The following is a 5,862-nucleotide window of genomic DNA, read 5'->3' as shown; positions in this document are numbered from 1 at the left end:
TGATGTCCCAGCAGCTCCTGCTTTCTCTCTTCTCTGTCCTATGTCTGCTCTGTGCTTTAGCCTTGGTTCCAGTAAGGGGATGGTCCACTCTGGAATTGCCATGAATTTCTCTCTGGGCTTCTGTTTAAGAGTTTGGGTGTGCAGGGTCACCAGACTGGTCTAGAAACTGAGAAGAGGTCCCTGGTTTCCTGGTAGGTAAAGACCTCCTCTGTCCTCTTATGCTAAACATAAACATTTAATTGGCCCTCATTTCTGACAGGTTCCATAAGAAATCTCCAACTTCTTCCTTGAAAGTATGAATATACAGAAGGTATTTCTTCTGTGCATTCTCCCCCAGACAAGTTTTGTTGAACTTTACCTATTTTCTGTGGTTTTTATTGTGAAAACAAACCTTTCCCCCCAAATCTGAAAAAATACTTAATTATGTTTTTTCCAACTGTATGCTCTATTTTTTTTTCCCTTGAAAATCTTTGCTTTACCCCCACCTTGAGTCACAGAGAACCACTTAAATTGGTCTGATCTTCTGACCTGTTGTCTGCGGTCTCTGGCCCCATGCCTTGTGTCCCCTGTGAACAGAATGAGCTGTTTTGAATAAATTCTGCAGAAGAAAGAGCTGAAAATGCAGGCGTGTGAGGCCTCCACAAGAATAGAGAACTGGCAAAAATAAGCCAATACAAAATCAGAGTTTCTCCCATACCCACCTGCAGTTCCGCTTTGTTATGTAAGTATAAACAGTTCTCCTCTTTTCTCCTGAGAGTAAGGGATGTGGGTTTTACTATGCAGCTCTCCCTTCCCTGTGTTGCCAGGGATAGAAGTGTATAGATGAATGTCTGTGATTTATCACTGGCCAGTGTTGTGAGTCCCCTGATCTCCCTGGTCTTGAGTCCTCTTCCAGAACTTCCACAGAAGCTGAGGCAGCCACGGAATTTCAGGTGTGCCTGTTTGGTGAGGGACAGCCCTATCTCTCAGAGAGGAATCTGGAGAGTCCTTTGGGTGCTGCTACTCTGGGCCCCCTCCCCCACCCCCACCTCCAAGAGACCTGGTTTGTAGAGGTGAAGATTGTATAGAGCTAAAAGAATTCTTCCCATAGAACCATCTGTGCAAGGACATGGAAGTGTAAAGCAGTAGGCTGTGTTCTGGAAACTGTAGTAGAAATAGTTTCCCTGAGTGTGACCTGGCATAAAGGGAGCAATAAGGGAGAAAGGAGAGTGACTACTGAACAAGATGACTAAGATGGGGAGCTTTGGGGCGCTGGGTGGCTCAGTTGTTAAGCATCTCCCTTCAGCTCAGGTCATGATCCCAGGGTCCTGGGATTGAGCTTCGCCTCGGGCTCCCTGCTCAGTAGGAAGCCTGCATCTCCCTCTCCCATTCCCTCCGCTTGTGTTCCTTCTCTCACTATCTCTGTCAAATAAATAAAAATCTTAAAAAAAAAAAAAAAAAGATGAGGAGCTTTGCAGACTCTAAAATGCCAGACACCTATCAGGGAGTTCTGTTAACTATCTTGCAGGATTGATATGACTATCACAAAGTAATCTATAGGCCAACTTTGTAAAGTGGAACAACATTAATTCAGAGTTAACTATTTACAGAGATAAGATGTTTTACATAAATTTGAATGAAGTGTAAGATGAAGGTGAATTTCTATTCATAAATCACAGGGAGCTGGTTTCAACCTGAAGGCCCTAGTCCTACTGTGAGATGTGGGCTATAAGGAAATAATGGAATCTGCCAATGGGATCAAATCAGGGTTGGTGTTACGTCCTCTCAAGGTGCAAGCAAATGTTCTTGGTTCTTCTTCCCTGTGAATCTGGAACACTCACTCTCCCACTACCCGGGATCTCTCCAAAAGCATTTTATTTAATTTTTTCGATTTCTGTTTTGGACCTGCCTTCTCCTTCCTTACTGGATTCTCTTCCATCTCTTCCTGGCCCCTTCTGCGCTCTTCTCTTTTACTTCTTTTACTCTTTTCATTTCCTTCCTCTCTCCCTGCCCACCACCCCCACCCTTCCTTCTTTCTGCGAACTATTTTGAATGCCTGCCATGTGCAGAGCTCTGCCAGGCACTGAGACACAGCTCTTAGTCTCAAGACATGTAAGGGCAGCATGGGAGATGATAAGGAACATAGATGACTATAATCCAAGCTAGAGCAGGATGGACAGGACATGCAGAGTAGGAACAAGGTGTAGCAGGGAAGGATGAAGTCTTTCACACAGCAGGATGTATATGGCAAATAAGTAGGATTTTGATGTGGAGAGAACTGGGCGGGAAGGAGGACATTCGGAGTGAAATAAGAAAGCACGAATGAAATGTTGGAGCCAGCAATAGGGATCAGCCAGTTTGATTGGACTACAGTTGGAGTTCTCTCTGGGGAGGTACACTGAAACTAGAACAGAGATGTTTTATAGGCAAGGGGAATAGGTCTGGACTGTATTCTGTCAAGTAAAATGAAAGCCATAAAGATTTTGAGTTGGAATATAATATGACCAAAGTTATGCTCTAAAATAACTAGTCTTAAATAGAGTGTAAAATGGGTTGGAAGAAGGAAACAGGTGGATGGAGCAGACAAACCTCTTTGGATAGCTTGGGCAGGGGACTGTAAAGGTCTGGGCCAACTGGGGAGTGGTGGGAGGCTGATAAATAGAAGCGATCTTGAGGAACTAGCATCATGTGCTAATTGACATGGTGGAGGAAGAAGGAGGAAGTCAGGGTGACTGGAATTTCAGCTTGAATATGATAAAGAGAGATCAGGGAAAGGGTATCTGGGAGGGGAGGTGATGCTTTTTGGAAAAAGTCTGAAGGCTATCCTTTTATTTTTCAAAGTCTGGGTGTTGACTTCTTACCAATACCTGCATCTGGCTTGTGGGCCTATGATATCCTATCACTGATGTCACTGGGGTGACTTCATCTATTTGCACCTCTTAAAAAGATAACCATCAGAAGTGGCAAAACTTGACAGACAAGACAAATAAAAGATAAGGGTAGACTTCGAGATCCTTCCATTAGACGTCTAAGTTTTCTGTCTAGGTATGATTTGGAGTTGATTCTCTGAGGTAGGACACTATGTCAGATAAAAACACATCGATACGTGGTTTATTGAACATCACTTAGAGGTGGTGCTATAGAAGAGGCAGAAGGAAAGGATGCAGCTGTCTGAAGAGACTTAAGGTTCAAATCAACATCTGCACTATAGTAATAGTTCACATACAGATGTTCATAACTTTTATGGTCACAAATGAATTGTACAGAAAACAAGAAGGTGCTGGCACCTGCCCTCCTCACACCTGCAGAATCAGACTCACCAGGAGTGGGGCACAGTAGTTCAGAGGAAGGAGCCATTTCAAAGTAGGGTGCCTGGAAAGCTTTGCAAAAGAGTTGGAATCTCATGGGGAGTCCACAGTACCACTATGCATTCACCTCCTGATTGGGCACATAGTTTGGAGTCCTACCCAAGACAGTTGAAGTTAAAATCATTTCAGGGATCTTTAGCTACAAAAATAACTTTAGCAGAACATTGAAAATAACTTGCTCTACATATATGCCTTTACTTGTAAATTTTGCCAGAGTCATTTTTAAGGAAGATAGGAGCTTTTGCTTCCAGTCCTTTACTCTACTCTAGTAGTTGCTTTGTTGAGTATTCTGGTCTACCTTCTGGTGTCCAATTTTGTTCTCAGAGTGTGGCTCATGGCTGCAGGTGGAGTTTATTCTCAGATTCAATTTTTCCTTTCTTCTTGATCTTAGATGACTTTCCTCACCCTTTGGCTACTCACTGGTGTCTCATTTCAAGCACTGTTATTCTAGCATTGAATTCTTTAAGTGATATTTACTATTCAGCAGCAAGCGAGTGCAGGTGGATGGGCCACTGGGCTGTGACCTTGACAGGGTGGCACATGATGTTTCCCAATCTTTGGGCAATGGAGCCCCAGGGAAGTTTTTATAAAGGGTACACATAGTCTCAAGTCCCAAATCTTACTTCAGGCTAAATAAATAATGCACTACAACTTTTCAGATGCATATGGATGCTTTGTGATTGATAAAATACCAATATTTGAAAGTGTCTTGAATTTATAGTTTTGTTAGTTTATTTTTGGGTGTGGATGTGTGTGCGCATGTGTGTTTAGAATGTTCTTCATTAACAGACACTGACAGCATAACCAGCTTTCATCTGGTGATTCATGAAACTTTGTGGTTGTTAAAAGTGATCTTGTTTGACAGAAGAAAGGCAGCCCTGGAGGAAGCGTATTTTTTGTCTGGTACTACAGCCTATTCCTACTGGGGATACCAAAGAGAGAGCTGGGGAGATAACCAAAATGGAATGGGACAGAAGGAATATTTCTCTATATACTAATTACTACTCAGCTTTCAGGAGGGAGCTGCCAACCAAGAACCAACCAAATAAGAGGATTGGTGCTTGGAAGACAGGTTTTAGGTCCTCTAAACCTACCACCTACCCTGAGCAGGAATCCTTTATGGAAACTTTTGGGAAGGTGAACATCTAGCTCAGCCCGCATACAACAGGAAGCTTATTATTAGGCAAAATCCAGATCCTTGGACCTCAGCCTTGGTGTTTCTGGTTGGATAGGGCTGAGGTGGGGCCTTTGACATTATGTTCCAGCTGATTCTGATGTCTGCCAGTGTTGAGACACAGGACTACCACAAAAGGACAAAAATACTCCATTACAATGCGTTTTGTTTGTTAAGTGCTCACTAATGCATGAACAGTGTCATGATGAGGCCCCTGTGGGCTTTATGTTTATACCCCTTTTCTTACTTCTCACACCCACCCTTGTAGATAGATCACTATTTAAAAAAAAAAAAAACCAAAAACAAAAAACGAATGAATTAAGGCCCAGGGAAGTGAAACCAATGTACTGGCTGGGGAGTGACAGTTGGAACCCCAATGCACAAATGAAACCAGGGAACACTGGGTGTGACAAGCTCTTGAGGAGGGACAAACAGTTGTGACCTCCAACCCACAATTGAGACTGGTGAACAGAAAACGGGCACTGGCCCATTGGTAAGAGACTGATGCTGCTGAAATCAGGGGAGGGGGAGTGCTCTGTAAGAAGCTTCTGACACTCTCAATTTCTTTGTGTATCCAGTCTACCTTTGGTGCTGGAGCAGAATCAGTTTAAAGCTTGTGTTCTGGAGCTAAGAGACCTGGGTTCACTAACCAAGGGGCTTCGGCATGTTACTTGATATTTTTAGGGCTTCAGTTGCCTCATCAATGTGGAGGTAATGCAAAGTGGTACCTACCTCTTCCCATGAGTTTAGCTATCAACATGAACATTTATGGCCCACCTGCTCTGTGCCAGCCCTCTGCTGGGGATACCACTCTTTAGGAGCTGATAGAAGCCCATGTCAGGTATTCAGAGGAAGGAGGAGGACAAGGGTGTCAGAAGTTCACATCATTCTTTATGTGAAGGAGTGTAAGACCAGGGAAGCCAGATGTTTGCATGCTCTCTCCTGCACTGCATAGTAGATGGATGCCTCACTGGGTTCCTTCAGTGGCTGGTGGTGAGCAGGAAGATGGTAGCCATCATTTCTCATGGCTGCTGCAGTGTATGACAAAGGATTGCTTCCAGTATAGCAGCCCACCCCCTACATTGCCTGCCTTGTCCCTGAGGAGTAGACTTCTCATTAGGAGAAACTCTTCTTTTGGTCACAGGGATCCCAAAGATCACTGGGACTTGGGTTGTTTCAGATGACACATGGAAGTTCAAATCCACTCTCGGAAGGGCCCAGAGAAAGGGATGGCTCCTATGGTGAGGACAATCACGTGATATACTCTCCTCTATGTGGGGCTTTGCTGCCTGTGTGCAATGACATCTTGGTCCACAGGACTTCTGAGATCTCTAAACCTAT

The sequence above is a fragment of the Lutra lutra genome, chromosome 3 (assembly GCF_902655055.1).
Source record: "Lutra lutra chromosome 3, mLutLut1.2, whole genome shotgun sequence".
NCBI lineage: Eukaryota > Metazoa > Chordata > Mammalia > Carnivora > Mustelidae > Lutra > Lutra lutra.
Note: the sequence above shows the minus strand (reverse complement) of the source record.